The sequence below is a fragment of the Prinia subflava genome, chromosome 21, assembly GCF_021018805.1.
Source record: "Prinia subflava isolate CZ2003 ecotype Zambia chromosome 21, Cam_Psub_1.2, whole genome shotgun sequence".
Taxonomy (NCBI): domain Eukaryota; kingdom Metazoa; phylum Chordata; class Aves; order Passeriformes; family Cisticolidae; genus Prinia; species Prinia subflava.
The window spans coordinates 1368884-1392002 of NC_086267.1; the positions used below are offsets into that span (position 1 = coordinate 1368884).

Genomic DNA, 23119 nt, shown 5'->3' on the forward strand with positions numbered 1-23119 from the left:
GTGGGAGGATGGCAGTTACTGGAAATGCAGAGCAGATGGTGTCCCTCAATCCAGAACACTGAGTCTGAGGGAGGAAAAGCTGTCTCCACTTTTATTGGGATCAGCATTCCCCCTGCTCTCACACACACCAGGATCAGGGAATCACAGAGCTCTGGGCTGGGAGGGACTCCAAGATCCCATTCCAGCCCTGCCATGGCAGGGACACCTTCCACTATTCCAGCCAGGCCTTGGACACTCCCAGGGCTTCAGGGGCAGCCTTTGCTCACCTGGGCAACCTGTGCCAGGCCCCACCCTCACAGGGAACAACTCCTTCCTAATTTTAACCTAAATTTCCCCTCTTTCAGTTCATTTGATATTTGGCTGCAACTAAGACAGGAAGTTTTCAATCCAGAAGGAATCAGGGAAGTTCTGTCAATCAAAACTCTTCCAATTTCCCAGTTCAGCCCAAGCAATCCATATGTTCCTGTGCCTTCTGTATCCAAATCCTCAATAATCTCCATGCCCCAGACACTTCCCAGCCCTCCAATTGCCAGGAGAGCACTGGGACAAGCCCCCAGTGCTGGGCACCCACATTCAGTGCTGAGGGTGGCAGGGAAGGAGACAGAGCTGAAACTGTTTAATTAAACCTCACTAATGACCGTGCCTAAGGTCATTAGTGGGGCTCTGAGCAGCCTGGTCTGTGGAAGGCAATGAAACAAGATGACTTTAAGGCTGATTCCAACCCAAACCATTCTTGGATCCTAAAGTTATCTTTTTAACTGTTTAAAAAAAAAAATCCTGTTTTTAAGCACTGAAACCCCTTACAGCAAACCCAGAATGTGACAACATTAACTGGAAATATTCTAGAAAAACCATGATACACATCCATAAACATGGACATGGTTTGAGTTTGGGGGGAGAGGGAAAGCCAAAGGTGTTCCCCTCTTTGGAGTGTCACTGCAGACCTGCCTGGTCTGTTGGGAAAACAAGAATTAATTTCTGGAAAAGAAACTTTATCTACCACAAATCAAAAAGAATCCCGTGAACAGACTCTCCACGTGCCATCACAACCATTGCTGTTGCTACTTCAACACTTCTCGGAGTCCAGCTGGAACTGTGAGGCCAGAAATCCACGGAATCAAAGAAAACACAGCAGTTAAATCCACCAAAACACCTGGATTCATCCCGTTTTCCAAGGCACAGAGCACGTGGTGATGGCTGGAGAGCAGGATGACCCCGTGGAGGCTGATTTGATGCCCACACTGTGCCCCTGGACATAGCTCTGCCTTCAGAGGGCAGAGTGAATCCCACCTGGAAAGTGTCAGGGCTGCTGTTCCCTGAGATTCTCCTCGGGGTTGCTGTTCCCTGAGGTAACAAGGAGCACAGGGGCCACTCCCCAATTCCTCCATCTTGCCTCTTCAAACCCATATACTAAAAATCCTAAATTCTACATTTACACTCTGTGATAAACTAACTACTGCTTATTTCAAATTCTCTTGGCTTGAGATTGTTCATACAGTGTGGGCATTCACTCCCATGGCAGGGATCAGAGGCAGTGCCCTCCTGGGCTCTGTGTGAGGCTGCCTGAGCCCCTTGGACAGATCCCAGACCCCCTGTCCGGTCTCCAAACCCTCCAGGGCGGCCACAGGGATGTCCTGGACTCCGACAGGAAAGGACCAGAGGGAATATTTGGGCAGGGAAGGATGCAGGCTGCACTCCTGCAGGATATTCCTGCCCCATCTGCTCCTCCCTGCTGCTGTGGGGCAGGAATACCCAGCACAGCAGCCTGTGAGAGTTGGATTTGTGCAGGAGGACTTGTTGTGCATCTTTTTACCAGCACCGATTCCACTGCCAAGCAGAGGAAAATATTTAGGCTGGAATTTGCATTTGTCACCAAACGTTTCAGCTTGGATTCCCACGCCCCGGGTAGGTTTTGTACTAATTACATGTGCATTGCTATAAAAATAGCAACTTTGCCTTTCACATTCTAATATCAGAGGCAAGAAGGTGAAATTAATTAAAGCAGGCAATTAGATTGGCAATCCATGAGCTGGTTCTGCTGTTACAGGGCAATCATCCCTCCCGCTTGTGCTGCCAGTTGTGGGTGAAGTCGAGCAGACACTGCAAAAATTGATCTGCTGCTTCTCAAGGTTTTAACTCTTGGGAGGAGGGATGCTGGCTGCATCCAGCCCTGCTGCTGAATTATTGCCTCTTCACCCTGCCCTGGGCCCTCTGCAGAGGGAGGGAGGTATTTTTGGAAAACGTCATCTGCGTATTTTCCCTGACTCTGCCAAAAGCCAGGAGAAATGATGAGAGTTCCTCCCAGCTGCCAGAATTACACATCCCAACTCTGCCCAGACCAACCCTCCTTGTCCTGCAGGAATCCCAGGAGCTCCATTTCCTTGCTTTGTGCCTTTTGCAGAGATTTACAGACCTCATTCCTGCCCAGCAAACCCAAACCAGTCTTCAGGAGAGGGGGAAAAGGTGCCACCTTCCACACACCCTCCCACAATCCCTGTGCTTCTCTTAATTACAGCAACAATAAAACCATCAGGTGATTGTTAACCAGTTCTAACCAGTTTTTAACCAGATTTTTTTAAAGTTCCTGCCTGACTGAAGGGATTTTTCATAGGTGTGGCAAGAAGGGTACTGCTAACCATTAATATCAAGTTCTTAACCCCAGAGCACGTTCCTCCCACCCACCACCAAGCTGATTAACCTCATTTAACAGCTCAAAATGCCAATCCTACTTTCCCCTCACACTTAAACCTCGGGAGAATATTCGCAGTGAAGAGAGGAAGGAGCCCTGCAGGAAGGCAGGGGATGACAATGGAGCAGAGGATTAATTCTGCATTTCAACTTCCAGGGAGGTGAGACAATAAGAAGATTGCTCATTCCTGTGATCATCCTGTGTTTGCTACAACTCATCTGACTTTAAAGGGACCTTGGCAGCTGTGCTGCTGCACATTCCCAAAATCCAGGAGCCAGGACACTGACAGGATGCTAATTATGGCTCTGCTGCCTTTATTATTCACCACACTCAATTATTCTCCTGGTCATTTATATTAATCAGTGTTTTTCTCCTCAGTTACCGTCTGATGTCAGAGGAGTCTTCCACAAACTCTAATCCCAGCAGGCTGTGGATGCCCCTCTGCTCCCTGGCACACAGAACCAGGGTGTGCAGCCCAAAATGTCCACACAAGGGTCCAAGAGCTGCAGGAGCTCCCCTCACCCCCAGGGAGAGGGCAGCAGCTCCTGAGGAACCGGCTCTGCACAGCAGGATACCCACGGGAGGAGCAGAGCTCCCTGATCCCTGTGGGGCCCTTCCAGCCAGGATATTCCACAATTCACAGTTCTTTAATACCCAAAGGGGGGATGGCTGGGAAAGCAGCAGCCTTCCCATCCTTGCAGCAGGATATGAACTGTGCAGCTGCTCCCCAAACACACTTTATTTCTTGGCTCGCATGCAGCAATTGCAATGGTTTCCAGCTGTATCCAAAAATCCTTTTTCTGACTCACAAACGTGGCCATCCAAAGCTCCCAGACTTTGGGGCTTTTTATTACATTTGTAGTTATTTCTTCTAAAAAAAGATCAGCAACATGAATTTCAAACCTAGCCAGGCTTTTTTTTTTTTTCCCTTCTTTCCCAGCGTCCAAGGACGCTGTCAGTTCCGTCCACCCGCAAATAAAGGGCAAGTCTGACTTTTCTGAAGCCCTTTTTTCCCAGATGTGACACATCACATTCCAGGGGCATTCCGTCATTCCTTGGGCCCTGCCTCACGTCTGAGAGGAGAACAAAGGACTGCCGGCTCTCTGGCAAGGATATTGGGCAAACAAAACACCCGAGCAGTCAGGATTAGCATTGCTTCGAGCAGTGTTCTTGTAAAGCTGAGTCACACCGAGAACTCTGCTCGCTGGGAAATCGGAAGAGCAACCAACAGCTCCCAAAAAAAGAGATGGAGACACCTCGGGATAAGAGCCCTTAAAAGCCTCTCCAGGTTTTCCAGCCTCGGTGTTCATGGAATGACACCAAGCTCTGTGCTGACACCAGCCCCAAACCACCTTGCCCTAAAACCACACTCAGGGAACGGGATCCTCCTTTCTCCTGTCCCAGGATCGCATCCAGCTCAGGAATACAGACCAGGGAAGGGCAGCACATTCACAAAAACAAAGTTTTAGACAAGCCTGCCTTGCCGAAAGCTGTTCAATAATTGCCTTTTGGAGGGATTTTAGATGCCTGGTTTGATTTAACCAACAAACAGCGTGCTCACAGAAGGCACCAGGTACAAACACGCTGGGTTAAGAATGTTTTTGCTCAAGGCAGAAAGGCACAAACAGAGCAGCTGATTGTTAATGATGCCTGATGGTATCAACTGGATTATTCTTTCATTAAAAATATCTCTCCCTCAAGGAATAAAACATTCAGCAAATCATACTTAATGACAAAGTATTTATTCCATAAACAAAACTCTTGAGGAAGACCCTTTTTTGTAGGGTCGTGGAGAGAAGAAATCCTCCAAAAAGAGCAAGAGGAGCTTTGACTGTGGTCTGAGCACCCCCCGTGCCGCTCTGAGGTGCCAGCTGAGGCTTCTGTCACTGGAGTGTCCCTCCCTCAGCTCTCAGGGAGCAGACAGAAGGGAAGGCAGGCACCAACACTCGGGGCAGCCCGAGGCCGTGCCCTGGCCTCAGGACCGGCCTTGTGCTCCCAACCTCCTCCCAGTGGGGCTGGGCTGCTCCGACACCCATGGACCCCTCACCAGAGCCCCGAGCACGGGGCCATGGCTGTGCTGGCACTGTGTGGCACTCACCAGAGCCCCGAGCACGGGGCCATGGCTGTGCTGGCACCGTGTGACACTCACAGGAGCCCTGAGCACGGGGCCATGCCTGTGCTGGCACTGTGTGACACTCACAGAAGCCCCGAGCACGGGGCCATGCCTGTGCTGGCACTGTGTGACACTCACAGAAGCCCCGAGCACGGGGCCATGCCTGTGCTGGCACTGTGTGACACTCACAGAAGCCCCGAGCACGGGGCCGTGCCTGTGCTGGCACTGTGTGGCACTCACCAGAGCCCCGAGCACAGGGCCATGCCCACACTGGCACCGTGTGGCACTCACAGGAGCCCCGAGCACGGGGCCATGCCCACACTGGCACCGTGTGGCACTCACCACAGCCCCGAGCACAGGGCCATGCCTGTGCTGGCACCGTGTGGCACTCACAGGAGCCCTGAGCACGGGGCCATGCCTGTGCTGGCACTGTGTGACACTCACCAGAGCCCCGAGCACGGGGCCATGCCTGTGCTGGCACCGTGTGGCACTCACAGGAGCCCTGAGCACGGGGCCATGCCTGTGCTGGCACTGTGTGACACTCACCAGAGCCCCGAGCACGGGGCCATGCCTGTGCTGGCACCGTGTGGCACTCACAGGAGCCCTGAGCACGGGGCCATGCCCACACTGGCACCGTGTGGCACTCACAGGAGCCCCGAGCACAGGGCCATGCCCACACTGGCACCGTGTGGCACTCACCAGAGCCCTGAGCACGGGGCCATGCCCACACTGGCACCGTGTGGCACTCACAGGAGCCCCGAGCACAGGGCCATGCCCACACTGGCACTGTGTGACCCCCCCGGTGCACTGGGCACGTCCCTCATGGCGCTCACTCACGCTGGGAGTTGCTCAGCCCTGGCAGGGGGTGCAGGACGTGCCCAAATCCCCTCCCCACACCCAGAGAGCCCCCAGCAGCAGCACAGGGTGACACTGCCAGGATGTCCCCAAATGCCATCCCCACACCCAGAGAGCCCCCAGCAGCAGCACAGGGTGACACTGCCAGGATGTGCCCAAATGCCATCCCCACACCGAGAGCCCCCAGCAGCAGCACAGGGTGACACTGCCAGGATGTGCCCAAATGCCACCCCCACACCAAGAGCCCCCAGCAGCAGCACAGGGTGACACTGCCAGGATGTGCCCAAATGCCATCCCCACACCGAGAGCCCCCAGCTGCAGCACAGGGTGACACTGCCAGGATGTCCCCAAATGCCACCCCCACACCCAGAGAGCCCCCAGCTGCAGCACAGGGTGACACTGCCAGGATGTGCCCAAATGCCATCCCCACACCGAGAGCCCCCAGCAGCAGCACAGGGTGACACTGCACGCTGAGCACTGATTGTGCTGCCAGCAGCCCCTCAGGTGAACAAACCTGGCTGCCCACATGAGGATCCACGCTTTAATCCTGTGGATACCAAGGCAGGAGTCTGGGCAGGGTTTTTGCTGCTTGGCACGGGAAAGGATCGTGTTCCAAACTTGTGAACAGATTCAGAGGAGCCCTCATGACACCAAACTCCTGCTGCAGCGCCAGGGTCCAAGCAACCATTTTGTCAGTCACGGGAAGAGCCACCTGTGACCCCCAGCAAACCATTCCTGAGGCTGAAGGGAGTTTGGGATTGTAAACACAAACACCACAAACACCTCCAGCAGCTCGAAAGATCTGGACCAGGCAAGATGGATTTCATTCTAAAAAGAGAACTCTGTGAAGCCTTCTTTATTTTTCATGGAATCCAAGAGTGGTTTGAGTTGGAAAGAGCTTAAAGATGATCCCATTCCACCCCCTGCCACAGGCAAGGACACCTCCCACTACCCCAGGGTGCTCCAAGCCCCATCCAGCACGGCCTTGGACACTGCCAGGCACAGGGCAACAACAACCTCCTGGACCTTGTTAAATAAAACAAAAGAGACAAAAAAAAAAAAAAAAAAAAAAAAAAAAAAACCAAAAAAAAAACACCACCAAAACAAATGAACAATTCACTATTCTCTCTGATTTTGCATCCTTGCCTAAGAGATCATTCTCCTTCCAGTCTTAGTTTTGCATTAAATTAAGGCATAAATTTGCATCAACCCATTAGATTCTTCACAATTGCTACATCTGTCTAAATGAGCATTTTTAAGATGCTGTAAATACAGGGATTCCTCCTGATTATCCCGAGCCTTGATCTTGTTGATCCAACATGCCCAGCCTCATTGAAGCAAATTAAATGTTACTTGATGGGCTCCATGGAAAATGTATTAATTTAATGGGAAGGGCTGATTCCATTAGAGCCTGGCTGGAACAGAAGATGCAGCACTCGAGTGAAGTTGTGTTTCTGCCTGTTGCAACACCCTCTCCACAGAATCTCATTGCCAAAAACCATTCCAGCATCAAAATCCCCAAACATCAGAGCCATGGGGAATTTTATCCCTGAGCCTCTGTGGAGAGACATCAAATCTCTGCAGAGTAAAACTTCCCAAACATCAGAGCCATGGGGGAGTTTATCCCTGAGCCTCCACGGTGAGACATCAAATGTCTGCAGAGTAAAACTTCCCAAACATCAGAGCCATGGGGAGTTTATCCCTGAGCCTCCACAGTGAGACATCAAATGTCTGCAGAGCAGAACCTGCCCCCTTTGCACTGCTGGTGTTGGGCGAGTCACCATGAAGGAGAGGTTTAATGTTAAAGCCTTATTCTAGACCTGGGCTCTACTTAAAGCAGCGAGCAGACCTTTGAACAGCAATTCCTTGTGAAGAAAATTGCTAAAAGGAGTTACTGTACAGGAAAACATTGCCTAATTACAGCCCCTGATTACCCCCAGCGAGGAAGATGCTCCAGCCTGTTACTGGAACCACAATAAAAATCATCTGCAGGTTCCTTTGTGTCTCCTCGCTGCCCACATGGGCTGTTCAAACAAACCCGGGTTTAATGACACCCCGGGTCAACAACATCGAGTCAGAGCAGCAGCCGTGCCTGCATTCCTTCAGAGGGAAAATTATGGGGCTCTCAAGAGAGCAGGAGGATCCGCAGGGAGCTGTGGGCAGGATCCCAGGGCAGCGCCAGACACCCCGCAAGCGGCAGAGCTCGAGTCACACAGAGCTGCTGTGTGACTTATTCCTGCCACCACACCGCTCTCAAAGGGCACTGCTAAAGCTGCCCTTGGAATCCTGGATGAGCTCAGGATCCCTCTTGTTATCCCTGCCCAGCCCCTTGCACAGAAATCCATTCACAGAGACACAAGAAACTCCCTCAGAGCAGGCCCAGCACGGCAGGTGAGGCTGCTCTGGGGTGTTCTCAGCGTGGTTGATGCAACAGAGGAAGCCCCTGCAAGATCCCCTGGCCCTGCACAGACCTGCTGGTTACAGACTTGAGGTTTTTTCAGTCTCACACCCAGCCAAGTGAGGGAAAATCCAATCACTGTCTGGTTTCAAAGCCATTCCACAGGAGAATCCAGAACTTCTGCAAGTAGGAGAAGTCTGGACAGAAAAGTTTTGTACAGCTCAGTTTCTTCTTTCTGCTGTTCACTCTTCCCTTCCCTAATCTTGTTTCTTATCCTCCTGGAGAGAAAGGTCAGGCTGGAGGCAACAGAATCCAGCCTGATCATCACTGATGTGCCTATTCCACAGCTATAAATGATATTAAACATTGTTTACCAGGTTAAACCCATGAGAAGTGTCCAAAGCCACAATGGCCAGGAGTACACACTCCTGAGGAGAACCTGGTCATGGAAATTAATTCCTTAGTTAATTCCTTCCCAAAGTTTCATGGAAGCTCACAGCATCTTTCCACGGCAGCCTGGCCCTTCTGCTGCTCCTGAGCTCAGGAAATCAGAGCTGCTTCAGAGCAGTTACATCCCCAAGAGCAGAACCACAAAAGGCCTGTGCCTGTGCAGTCTTTATAAATAAAGTATCCATACTCCAGAAATTGGAGGTAATTAAAAGTACATTTTATCACACCTCCCACTGCTGTGCCATGGCAGGAACACAACGTTTCCTGCAGAGAAAGGATTTGGGGTTAGTCATGAACTGCTCTGGCTGATAAGACACCACCAGGTGTGGAGAAAGGCTTAGGCTGTAATTTGTGATGCGATAACGGAGACAGAACGGAGACAGAATGTGAACTAAACTCTGCTTTCTTCTCTTCCTCTGCAGATTTGTGCCCCAGCACCAAAACCACCAGCAAACAGACCAAGCTGCATTTCACAGCACTGGATTTCACAGAATCCCAGGATGGTTTGGGCTGGGAGGGACCTTAGAGCCCATCCAGTGCCACTCCTGCCATGGGCAGGGACACCTTCCACTGCCCCAGGTTGCTCCCAGCCCCACGCAACCTGGCCTTGGACACTGCCAGGGATCAGGAATCCTCAGCTTCTCTGGAAACCTCTGCCAGGGCTTAACAGGGAATGATTTCTTCCCTCTATTTTACCCCTGGCAGGCTGCAAGCAGAGCCAAAGCTGGTTTTATTTCCCTCTGCAGCAGCAACTTAAATTCATTTTTCACTCCTGTCAAAACCTTGCTGACAGTGTTTACAACCCCTGAACAAATGCACGGCTCTTAAGCACGAACAAATAATTCTGCAGTGGGGATCTGCTGCAGTTTTTGACAGCTGAAATGCAGTTTGGGGAGGCAGAGCAGCCCCCAGGGAAGGGGAGAGGGATTTGTCCAGCTCTACCTCCCGTTCCCAGCCACTGGCCAGGACTGCAGCAACCCAGAGCTGTTCCCAACAAAGGAACCTTGTGGGAAAAAGCAGCCTGGGCAAAGGTCTGCAGGGCTGGCCTGGGCCTTTGCTTTGGGGAGAGGGAAATCTCTGGGAAGTCATGGAAAAGCAGCCAAGAGAACAAGGACAAAAAAGTCCACATGCAGAAAAACATCAATGGTAACACTGGACAAAAACATCAGCGGGGAAGGGGAAAATGTGCAGCATGGAGAAGAGGAAAATCTCCAAAGCCAGACACCCCTAGGAGATTAAAAAAAAAAGGAAATATGATGATGAACTTTAAACTTCTAATTTCTGAGACTGGCCCTCGTTTCTTTGAGACAGCCTTGGAGCCACCAGAGACACACCAGGGACGTGTGAGCTGCCAAAGAACTGAATTAGCCAATCATCTTTTCCCTTTCTCTATACAGACTTTTATTAACAGCAAAAAGCAAATTTAAACCGGGCACATCCTGGTTTCAATTTGGGAGGATGGCATCACATTTCCAAGGCTTTTTCCTGTGCTGGTGTTCTTATTTTACCTCAGAGGGGTCTCAGGGTGCTGCTGGAAACTCATGGACTGGCACAACTGGAGAACAAAGAAAGAAAGGAGAATGCTTTGGGTTGGATGGGACTTTAAAGAGAGATTTATTCCAACCCCTGCCATGGAAGGGAAAGGGGAGGTTCCATAGAACTCAACTAAAACTGGGAAGAAATCCCGTTTTTCTCTGTCCCACACTCTTGTTTTTAGCTGCACTCTGATCAGACTGTTTTTCCCCAAAGAGCAGCTCCACACTCCTCTGTGCACATCGCCAAACCCTTATCTCCTGTGCCACCGTGGGATGCAGGGAATGTTCTCCAGGCATGCAAAGACAACGCTGGGCACGGCCCGGGGAACAGCCCCACAGAACGTCACACTCCTGTACAAGCGTTGTCACAACTGCAGATAAAGCAATTACCCCGACTCCTTTGGAAACAGGTAATCTGAAAAGCACAGGATTACATTGCTGGGAGTGCTGCTGGCTACGAGGTAATTATCAAATCCTCAATTCCCATGGAAGGGAACCTCCAGCAAACAGAAGCACTACAAACCTCCTGCTTTAACGACAGCCCCTCATGCACACACATTTATTTACACTTATTTTACAGCTCCGCCTATTGACAAGCTGCAATTTTATGGGATTTAGTGTGTTGTGTGTTCAGGTGTTTTTTGTCCCAACACTGTGGCACAGGCAAATATAAAAAACTGCTGGGAAAATTCAGCTGAATAAATCCACTGATGACCACGCTCTTTGAAGAAAATACTACCAAAACACAGCAGCAGATGCTTTAGAATCATTAAGGCTGCAAAAGATCCTGGACTCCTATAAAACTTCAGCAAAGGGCACAGAACAGAGACTGAGCCTGAAGAGAGCACTGATTTAAGTCAATATTTTTTTTAACTTCCCACAAGACTCCCAAATGCAGTTATTCTCTGCTCCTGAGAAAGTGCTCTGTGTTTATCTCCCCACCTCTGGGATGCAGCGGGGTTAAATTTCATTATGAGGGTCTGGCAGCCAGGCCCAGGCAGCCCTGAACAAAGGAGAAGCAGAAGGTGGAGACCTAAAGGAGAATTTTTTGCCGACCCTGCAGGAGCAGGGCAGGAAGAAGGAGCCCATCCAGTGCTTTTAAATCCCATTTCACCCATGTGATGCCTTGGGATGGCTACCTAGAGCACAGGCAGGGCAAAGTGAACAGAATAAAGTTGTGTTTATTAAAGGCCTTCCACAGATACACCCTGGGCACTGAGAAGCTTCCGAGGCTACACCCAAGGTGGATGGTCATGAGTTTTTCAGACAATTATAAATTTGGTTCATTTACATATCAGGGGTTAATGCTCCAATCACAGCTTCAGGTAATGAAGTCATTCACCCCAGTTTGCTCCCCCCAGCTCATTTTGTTGATACTTTTCAGGGCCTGAGGCTGTCAGGTGTCCCCGAGTTTCAGGCCTGGAGAGGAATTGTTGTGTCTGAATGAAAGGGAGAACAGCAGCTGACAGCCCACGGAGTTTGACACTGCACGGCACAGGGGCTGGAAAACAGAACAGCGAAATCCTGAGGCATCACACGGCCCGGACTATTCATCATCTCCAATTCTTCTGGTGCAAGTGCTAATGTGAGAAACTTGTAGGGAAGGTCAAAAGAAGCTTCAGAGACCCCGGGCAGACAAAGGGGAGGAACACAGCGTGTGATTATGCCGTGTCCCGGCACAGCCGTGTGATGCCTTTGGACAGCTCAGCCCCATCATTACCGGCAGCACAGGACGGGCAGAGCGGGGAGCAGCCCCTGCAAATTGGAGCCGGGCTGTTTACAAGGGAGTTCCCAACAGAACTGGAGTGCGGCGCTGGGAAGGGGTGATTGTGCCTGAGTCACGGGATAATCGCCGCAAAATCCACCCATTGTTTGGGGAAACTTGGAAATTGCCTCGTGCTCCTCGCTTAATCAAATGTAATAAACCAGCGGGAGACAGGCACCAGCACGCCTGGAGGGAGTTCATTTAAAAAAATGAAATTAAAAAATTGAATAAAAATACTACAAAAATCTTATCCCAGCCTTCAACGGAGTTTTAATAGTTTGCTAAGATGCAGGATTTGCCCACATGAGGACTGTAGGAAAACTCCTCCATGCCCTGCAACCTGCACCCAAGGCAGTGTTAAGCCAATATTTGTAATAAATAAAAGTTCTTTGCAAGCTGCCACCAAACATGACTTGGAACTCCCACCCTCCCCACTAGAAATGTGACTGGCCTGGATACCCTGAGGTTTCCAAAGCAGAGGGTCCCACCCTGTTTCTCCTCTCCCCACTTCAAACTCTTATTCCTTCACCTCCCCTTCAGATCATGAACCTTAGGGTAACATAAAATACCCAGTAACAAATCCCACGGGTCCTGCAGGGCATTAGCAGCACCAGGAGGCTTTGGCAGGACTCACATCAGAGCACCCCAAGAGCTTCAAAACAAAATCCAGAACACAACGCTTGAGTGGATTTTCAAGGCTCTCCCTCAACTCCTTAAGTAGCAGTATGGAAGGATCCATATTTTTCCAGATATACCTGTGTGTCCCCTTCTAGCACCTTTCCTTCTTTTACCCTGAATTCTCAGTTCTTTTTTCTGGTTTGTTGTGGTTTTTTTTAATCTCCAGAACTTCTCCAGCAGGAGACTTCCAGAGCTGATAAAAACATTAGTACAGAGGAAGGATCTCGGGCAGGAGCACAAAGAATAAGGGAAACAAACCCCATAATAAACCAGATTTGAAGTCATAATCAAGAACACGCTCCAACAAAGCAGAATAACTCCACACAGCTCCTGACAGTGGCCTGGCAGCCACTCTGAGGAGGTGACCTAAGAGCGTGCTCTAATATACACCATCACCCTTTTAAAAATACATTTGTGTTTTTATGGTGCTCGGGACATTTCCTTTGTCATTTCTCACCTCCTACTGCTGCCGAGGCCTCTCAGCACCAGCAGAGACTTTGCCAAAGCTTCGGCAGCTCAGACAAGGAGTTCCAGGAGGGATTTAAGGCCATAATAATGTCTAAGCTGTCGGAAAGTCCAGGCAAACTTCTGTGGAATGTTTTTCCTTTCTCTTCCCTATAAACACCCCGTGAAAGCTCTCCTGAAGGCTGCCAAGTGAAAATAGTGCATTATCTCAGCTGCTGCACATGACTCCAGGCAAGATTCCTCCATCACTGTTCCGAGGAATTGTCCACCAGGCCTGTGACTACAGGAAAGCTTTCCCATGTAGGGTGAGGATTATTTTGTTTCACAACTGCCTTGTGACTTCAGTCTCGTGGAGAGGGGAACGTGGATGTTTGAGCGGTGCCGTGGATGTTTGAGCGGTGCCGTGGGTCTCCTGCTCCCCAGACGGAGTAAGGATTTGCTGGCACTGGAATTGCTCCAAGGGCAGTCCCACCAAGGGTCCCAGCAGGTCTCTGGTGAGGAGGGAGAGCCAGGACAGGTCTCGGTGTGACCAGGGCTGTCCCCTGATCCTCAGCTCTGGAGACCCACCCCAGCAGCCTTCCTGGAGGACTGCTCTCAAGAAAGGAAATAAATCCCTGGCAGGCACAGCCCCACCAGGGACAGCACCACTTCCATCCCCTGCAGGCAAACACCAGCACGTGAACCCCTGTCCCAGGGATGTTCCCATCTCCTCTCACTCTGCACTCGGGCAAATCACCCATTTTGGGGAAAAACGGATCCATTCTGTCAAACAACACTGAAGTGTGTCATTAAATGTGCACTGCTGAGCTCAGCCCTCAGAACGGAACCTGCTCAAGGCTCAGAACACCGGTGCTGAACATCCTCTCTCATAAAAGGCCTTTATTTACTTTCTGATTCTGGGAGTAATTGCTGCCTATAAATAGCCCTCCCTGCCCAGCCACTCCGCTGTTATCACCTCAGTCTCTGGGAAAGGCCCTGATAAGACCAGGTGATAACAGATCAGGATTACCCTTCTGTGGAAAGGAACCTGCTGGAATTCATTACTGCAGGATTTTCATTCCCTTGTGCAGCTCTCCAGCCCGAAGCAGCAGAAATAATGGAGTGCCCATGCCCTCCTCACCTTGTCTTTGGGTTTATCTCCCTCTCTACCACATCCTTTAAGAGCCAGCCTCAAAACTGAGAGCCAGACTCAAAACAGAGAGCTCGGCTCACCCTAATCTCTGTTCCAGCACTAAATACTTTTACTGAACCCACTAAAGAACAAAGGAAAAAATGAGATAAAGCTTATCTGCTCCCAGGAGTCAGGAAGACAGGGAGAATACACACCTAGGGCACAGCAAAGCCTCCCAACACTGTCCTACACATCCATTATCTCTGGGTGAAGAGCTTTATGACCTTTGCAAAAGTAAATATATTCAGTGCAGCTTTTATGTGCAATGTGGAGATTCTGACCTCAGAAGAAATAAACTTCTCTTCAAGGGCTCCGCTGCCACTGGAGGGAATGCACAGGACTCCTTCAGTGTTCCTATGGATCCATTATCTACATTTCCAGAGTTTTATTGCCTTTGGAAATGTAAATATATTGAAGAGCTGCTTTCACAGGCAGTGTCAGGGTTGTAAGAACACGAGGATTAACCAAGGTAAGAAATAAAATGCTCTTCAAGGGCTCCGAAGATGCTTGAGGTACACACAACACTCCCAAGAGTGCTCCTATGGATCCATTCCCTTATCTGCATTTGAAGAGTTTGATTGCCTTTGAAAATGTAAATATATTCTATGTGCAGTGCCAAGACTGTAACAACACAAATATTAACAGAGGGTAAGAAATAAACTGTTCTTCAAGGGCTCCGATGGCACTTGAGGAACACACAGCACCCCTATAGTGCTCCTACAGATCCAGTCCTTTATCTGCATTTGAAGTTTTATCGCCTTCACAAAGGTAAAAATATTTAATGTGAGTGCCACACTTGTAACAACACAAATGTTAACAGAAGGTAGGAAATAAACTGTTCTTCAGAGGCTCCAGTGACACCTGAACACACAACACCCCTCACAAGGAACAGAATGTACCCCCTGTTCAGGCTGCTTTAATCACCTCTGGTACAAGGGGCAGATTGATAGAAGTTCAGGATTCCCAGCTAACTGTGGTGACCACAGAATTACCCTGAAACCACAGCACTGTGCCACTGAGACAGAAGCAAATGAATAAAGCTGACAGCGGGGGTATAAAACTCAAGATGAGGCATTTAAAAATATTTATATAAAGGCAGAACAGTCTTCAATTCACACAAACGCAACAGTTGCTTTTGTTGCCTCAGTTGCACAGGTTTCCAGGAACTGGAGTTGTTCAGTACTTGAATTTTTAGCAGTGGGGGACATAAATAGCCAGGGCAGGGGCAGCCCTGGGGTATTTGCAGAGGGGAAGGGATGGACAGCAGGGGGGTTCCAGTACAGACTTGGTTTTCATGGAACCCCAGACTGGTTTGGGTTGGAAAGAGCTTAAAGCTGGTGCAGTGTCACCCCCTGCCACGGCAGGGACACCTTCCCCTATCCCAGCTTGTTCCAACCTGGCCTTGGACACTTCCAGGGATCCCACAGCTTCTCTGGGCACCCTGTGCCAGGGCCTGCCCACCTCAGAGGGAAGGATTCCTTCCCAAAATGCCACCTAAATTGTCCTTCTTTTATTTTAAAACCATCCCCCCTTGTCCTGCCCCTCCATCTCTTGTAAATAACTCCTCTAAGGACTTCCTGCAGCTCTTTCAGACACTGGGAGGCCACAATCAGGTCACTGCCGAGCTTCTCCAGGATGAACAATCCCAATTCTCCCACTGTAGAAGGCCAGGGAACAGGGCTGGAGTGAGTGAGGCAGTGACCTCATCCCCCTCCAGTGCCCCACAATTACAGAGAATGGAGCTGAGTCAGGCACCCAACCCCCGAACCACAGCTCCCCACAGGGAGCAAATCCCTGCCCACGGGCCTGGAGCTGCATCTCACTGGGATTATACAGGAGAACGACCACACTGTAATTAATGCTCCACTGAACGCCAGGAAAAGGAAAAGCTCCACATTTGGAAACAGGGGGACGCCTCTTTTAGGGCTGAAACAAACCCAGAGCAGCTCAGCACTGCACCCACATGAGGCTCCCACCCTCTCCTCCATTAAATAATAAGTGGAAAAACAGGGAATTCCTTCCAGCCACCAAAAGCGAGCAGGGAAGAGCCCGCCTGCCTGGCACAGCCCAGAGAGGGATGCCCTGCCCCAAAGGGAAACCCCAAAGCCAGAGGAGGAGGAAGGAGAAGGGGTTTATTGCAGATGCCTCTGTGCAGAGAGCCCTGGGCAGCCTCTCTGCAGGTGGGACACCATCCCAGGGTCACTGTGTCCCCAACAAGGACAGCTGCTCTCCACTGCCAGCCAGCAGCCCTGCACCCGGTGGGGAATACAGATTAGCAGGAACCCTTTTTCCAGGCCATGAAGGAATTTTTTACTGCTTTGCACTGCCTGTTTCTCCCTTTCTTGAAGCAAAATAATAAAAAAGAGAGGGAAGAAAACCCCCACAAAACCAACTGTTTTTAAAATTGCAGAGAGAGCCAAAGGTGAGGAGATTCTGGCACAGACATTTGGAGGAAAAATCTGATAAAAGAGCTGGGAAAAGATTCCAGACTGCCCAATGCTTCAGCATATGGTCAATGCCTTATGGAAGAGAGGGAAATAAAGATTTATTTTCTGCCTGCAAGAGGGGGAATTTCTCGTAGCAATTTTAATGACAGCAGCTGTTTGAAATATTAAATATTGATAATAAAATATCCCCGTTGTGTTTCAACATTAATGTATCCCCTGCCAATTTATGGAATTCAATAAATTTACACCAGTGCCTGGTTTTCTCTTTAACCAGATTTAACGCATCAGGGTCAAATTCTGTGACTGAACTGACATGGGCCTGTTCAATTTAAATTCTGTGCTCTGCATCAGAGGGAGCTTCATTTTAAAAAATGGCATAGTTGTATTTTCTTCCCTTAGAGACAAATTTTACCTGTAAGAATCCACAGGCAGAGAGACATTTTCCAGTGGAATCACAGATTTGGAATCAATCCTGAGGCAGGAGCCCTTTGATCTCAGATTCCAGCCTGAGTCACTGCATTTAAGGGAAAGGGGGATCCAGCCCTGCTGTAAATCATCACTTCCTTCAGCATTCCCGGGCTGGATGAGCCACTGCAAATCACCAACTTCCCTTGCCCACATGAAGAGGAGCAAGTTAATTCCTGCTCTTTTTAGTCCGGGATCTTGGAGCTGTCAGGTTTTCCAGCACTTTTCCAGGTGCTGATGTCTGTGCACGCACAGCAAATAAACCCAGGCAACCCTGAGTGCCCACAACCACAAAACACAGAACTTTGGATGAGATTCACCCCCTCCCAAACCTTAACAGTGGGAAATTTTAAATGGTTTGTCCACAGAACCAAGAGATTTGGGAAGTTAACATGGAGCTGAGGTGCAGGCTGTAACACCAAGCCCAGTTTTCGACTGGATTTCAGTGCAAATTCAGAACAAAACCCTGAAACGAGCATCAGATTGAAGATTAAACCCAGCAGCAGTGCAAGGCTCTGATCACACACAGGGAAATCCCATCTCAAAGCACAGAATGGCGCCGCTTTCCAGGCAGAAAAAGCCAAAAAAGGGACACCTGAAGCTGTCCCCAGCAAGAAGGAGCACAAAGAGCCGACATGACTCAGTGAGTCCCGACCTCCCCTCGGAAAGGGATCCAAATCACCCAGGTTTTGGGGAAGTGGGGCACAGGAGCCCAGCAGAGGAGCAGAGCCAGAGGAGTCACATGGAGCGGAGCCGGCCGCAGGGACAAAGGGGGCTCTCCGTGTGATGATTGCGGCTGGCGCTGGCCGCGCTCCCTAACGAGCAGCGCCCGTCGTTAGCGGGCACAGAGCTCCTTTCTCCGCCAGCGCTCCCCTCCTGCAGGGGACCCGGCTGATGTCATTGCTGCACGTGGATCGGCAGCAGCACTGTCAGGGCACCGGAGAGGCTCCAGCCCTGTGAAACCACGGCTGAAAATTGGAGTTTTAACGGGGTTTTGAAGCGGGGGTAAAAATGTGTGTGTCCCCCAGCTGCCGCTTCCCGCCACAGCACTGGGAAAAGTCAGGGAATCCTTCCCAAGTTTCCTGAAATCACCTCTGGTAAATCAGCTGAGCTTTTTGCAGGTTTAGATTGAAGCAGGATGATCTGACAGTGAGCTGGACAGAAGTGTTGCTGGACGAGGGGACACCAGGGATTAGGGAACACCAGAGAAGTTTTTATTGTTTTGGCATCTAAACAAGATCCCACCCTCCTACACGACTCCTCCAGCGTCAGCAGGCAGCCAAAACATCCCCAGGTGCCACATCCACACATCCACACGTTCCTGAACATTCCCATGGATGTGACTCCACCACTGCCCTGGGCAGCCTCTGCCAGTGCTTTGGGAGCCTTTCCATGAGGAAATTTTCCCTATATCCAATCTAAACCTCTGCTGGTGCCACACCAGGCTGTTTCCTCTCACCCTCTCAGTGTTCCCTGGGAGGAGGCCGGCCAAAATTAAGGAATTTTGACAACATATTTGAAATTCAAGAAATTCAAGAAGCTCTCAGTGTGCCCTACTACAATAATGTCAATTTTATCCCTTATTCCAAATTTATCATCAAGTGGAGGCAAATTCCTTCCTTTCAGATGTAAGAATGGGAAGTTCAAGGTGAGAAATCTGAGAAAAACACTGAGCTGTGGCTGTCCCTGGATGCCTGAGTGCCCAAGGCCAGGCTGGACAGGGCTGGGAGCACCCAGGGACGGTGGGAGGTGTCCCTGCCATGGCAGAGGGGCTGGAATTGGATTTTTATGAGCTCTTCCAACCCAAACCACCCTGTGATTCCATGATTTCCCTGTTTCCCAAACCACAGCAGCCCCGTGCCAGTTCTTATCATTTATTGCCTTTTATTATCCCTTCTCACTAATCCCTTCAGGGTTCTTGGAACAAGGTAATTTTTAATAGGAAGAGGTCATGAGGCTACGCAGGAGTTTCAGTCACTCTGAACAGTGCACACACAAACACTATTAGGCTTTTAAACTTCAAAAAAATTGGAAGAAATCACTTCCTTTCTCGTACCAAAAAAGAAAAGAAAAAAAAAGAAAGAAAGAAAGGCAAAAAAAGCTGTTTTTAAACACTGAGATGGAGATTTCAAATCAGAATATCCCAAGCTAGAAGGGACCTACGGGGCCCCTGCAGGAGCAAAAAACAACATCCTGTGAGTATTTCTAGCACAGAAAAAAAGTAAATTTAGTCAGAGCAAAGCAGATGCAGGAAACCAACCCGAGAGCTGGCAGAGCAGCACCACAAGCCTGAGCCACAGAAAAGCAGCTGCTGAGCTGGAGGTGGGTGCAGAGCTCCCCTCAGCTCCAAGTGCAGCACCCCAGGGGCACCTCTGCTCCAGAGCCTGCTGGAATCACCGGCTCCTGTCCTTGCTCCCGCCTCAGCCCCACCCTGCAGCATCTGCGAGATTATTTGGGTTTAAGATCGGAGCTGTTGGAGGGGTTTGCTCCCAGACCTACTCAGCGCTGAGCTGTGCTCTGAAAATCTGGGCTTTTATTGCTTTCAGAAAGCCCAGAGCTGCCCAGAGTGAGTCACAGGGGGAATCAAAAGGTAAATTCAAAATACACACACACAATCCTGTGGTTTTCTTGCAGCAGGGGAAGCTCCTCCTTGAGGAACGTGGCGGCCCCAGTTTCTCTAAAACTCCAACCACAACACGACAGAGGGGGGATTTTTCTCCTCACATAGTTCATCTACAAACTCATTATTTTAATTCTAATTTAAAGATAAAGTTCAGAATAACAACAGCTCCTTCAAGTCAGGCATAACACACTCAGCCCTCCCATTACAAACCAGCTGAGGGCACACACAGAGATTTCTTTGTCTATTAAATATTCCAAGCACAGCCCCAACCCCACCATGGAGCACTGCTAGAAAGCAGGATCAAAGGGAAGCACCCTCCCCTCCTCCCAAACCTTCTCCTGCATCCCCACATCCCTGAAATCCCAGTTTCCAGCTGTACCACGAGGAAAAAAAATAAAGAAACCTGAGATTTGTGAGAGTGCTCCAGATCCCTGTGTGTACCCTAAATGTGTGTCTCTGCAGCAGCGTTTTAGAAGGAAAGATGGAATTATTTATTATTTTTATTACTCTTATGGTGCTTCACTTGCACAGCTCCAAGCAGTGCCACTTTCCACCCAGCAATTACAACTCAATATTTGTGCCACACAGCCAAGGTTTTTTTGCACATCAGGCAATTTTATCCCTTCTCCACCAGGAAAACTGACATTCTCCCAGCCCAGGGAAAAAGGGGCTTTTCAAGCCTGAGTCTCAGGTTTCATCAGAGCCAGCATTTAATATCAGACTTCACATCTTGTAAAGGGCAGCCAAAAATCCCCCAGACCAAGCTGCTCTGGCAGCAGTGGAAAATCCGGAATTCCTGTGAAAAGCCACACTGAAAAATAATTATCGCTCTAAAACAGAAAAAGAAAAGCAGGAATAGTGGAATTAAAGAGGTGGCTTTGCACAGAGATTGTTCCTGCCAGCCCTGTGACCAATCGAGGCAGGGACAGGTCTGCCACGCTGGTTACATTCCTCCAGGGGGATGAAAAAATTATTTGTTTTTGATTGGGTCTATGCAGAACATTTGCATCTTGTTACTGCTGATATTTTAGCCTTAAAAGTTCTCAGACATTCCTCCAGGGCTTATCTTAAGCACATTTTTATTAAGTTCCCTTCTCTAAAAAAACAAGCCCCAGTGAGTTTTGACGCGCGCTGCCTTTGACAATGATAATCTTTGTCCTCCCCAGCTGCAGCAAATTTAAGATAATCTCTTTTCCAAGTGGACTTTATTAATCTTCCCAGTGAAATACCATCCTGAGGTAAAACAATTCTTTCCAGTTCAGCTCTCAGCACCAGCTAAGCCCGTGCTGGAAAAGACAACCAACATCTGGCAGACTCAATATCTGCAGCAATTAAGAGTAATCGTGGAACCATAAATATACAAATCTGTCCGAGTGCTGGGGCTGAGCCGGGAGAGGCGAGGAGGGAACGACTGCAGCAGGATTGCACCGAGTCAGCAGCCTGGGCTGGCCACACGCACAGCACTGCCACTGTCACAGCACTGCCACTGTCACTGTCACAGCAGCGCTGTCACTGCCACTGCCACAGCAGCACTGCCACTGTCACTGTCACAGCAGCGCTGTCACTGTCACAGCAGCGCTGCCACTGTCACTGTCACTGTCACAGCAATGCTGCCACTGTCACAGCAGCACCGTCACTGTCACAGCAATGCTGCCACTGTCACTGTCACAGCAATGCTGCCACTGTCACAGCAGCACTGCCACTGCCACAGCGGCACTGTCACTGCCACAGTGGCACTGCCACTGTCATAGCAATGCTGCCACTGCCACAGCGGAACTGCCACTGCCACAGCGGCAGTGTCACTGCCACAGCGGCACTGCCACTGTCATAGCAATGCTGCCACTGTCACAGCAGCACTGCCATTGTCACTGCCACAGCAGCACTGCCACTGTCACAGCAATGCTGCCACTGTCACAGCAGCACTGCCACTGCCACAGCGGCACTGCCACCGCCACAGCCACGGCAGCACTGCCACTGTCACACCTGCACTGCCACAGCAGCACTGTCACAGCAGCACTGCCACTGTCGCTGCCACACCTGCACTGCCACTGTCACAGCAGCATTGTCACCGTCACAGCAGCACTGCCACCCTACCACTGTCACAGCAGCACTGTCACCATCACAGAAGCACTGTCACTGTCACCATCACAGCAGCATTGTCACTGTCACAGTGGCATCACTGCTGTCACAGCAATACTGCCACTGTCACAGCAATACTGCCACACCTGCACTGCCATTGCCACACCTGCACTGCCACACCTGTACTGTCACAGCGTCATTGCAACTGCCATTGTCACAGCGGCACTGTCACTGTCACAGCAGCATCACCACTGTCACAGTCACGCCTGCACTGCCACTGCCACACCTGCACTGCCACTGTTACAGTGGCATCACCACTGTCACAGTCACACCTGCACTGTGACTGTCACAGCAGCACTGCCACTGTCACAGCAATACTGCCACACCTGCATTGCCACTGCCACACCTGCACTGTCACTGTCACAGCACTCAGGGACGTGCCAGCTCCTCCAGGGATCACCGGGAAGGCGACACCTCAGCCCGGGGAGCCGGGGCTGGGACATGTCCCGGCCATCACTGCCACCCCTCCCACGTGTCCCTGGCAGTGGGGCACGGCAGAGCTCCCGGGGTCAGTGATTGACAGGGTCTCACTGACTGCGGGCAGAATCTGCCTCGTTCCCCCGTTCCCTCCCCAGCGGTGCCACTGAGGTGTTGAGGCTGCCGAGTGTCCCAAAAGCAGGACAAAGATCCCCAAACGCAGCCGGGACGGGGCTGGGCTCACCCCCAGCTGCTCCTCCAAACCTGATTTTTCTCCTGAATAACCTGAGGGGATCAACCCCAAACCCCAGCCAGGGAGGAGCCAAACCCCCATGGATAGAGAATCCTGCTCCTACAGGAACCTGCACTGCTCAGCCTCACCTCAAAGCTGCACCATGGCTGCTGCTGCTCATCATCATCATTATTATTATTATTATTATTATTACTATTATGTCTAGAAAAAAATCACTTCACCTCAGTGTTTTCAATTTTAAAATGTGACTCTGCTCTGTTTTTCAATTAACTGTCCTTGAAAGTATTTTTTATTGAGGTGCTTTGACTGCAAAAGCGCAATATTGCAAAAAGACAATTTTGCTTTTTCCTGCTAAAAGGGTAACAACGGATAAAAATTACAAAAGACATCTGATAGATAAACAATAAATGATCTATGGCCGACTGCTCTTCTAAATGCAAACATAGCTGAAAAAAAAAAAAGAAAATTATTTTAACTTCATTTTTCCTCTAGAACTCCTCCAGTTGTTAACTCCCTCACTGAAGTCATAATCTCATGTATAATCATGATTATTGCTAAAAAAATACGAGATTAAGGAAAGACAGTAAGTACAAAAAATGCAAATTTATACATCATTTGGGTAAAATATCATCACCTGGAGGAAAAAGCAAAAGCAG

The 23119-nt window shown here is 49.9% G+C and overlaps 1 protein-coding gene across 1 annotated transcript in view; it reads right to left on the bottom strand.

The window, feature by feature from the left end:
- The window catches only part of IFFO2 (intermediate filament family orphan 2), a 46251-nt gene that overhangs the window by 19505 nt on the left and 3627 nt on the right, over positions 1–23119 (bottom strand). The gene's annotated exons all lie outside the window — the stretch shown is intronic.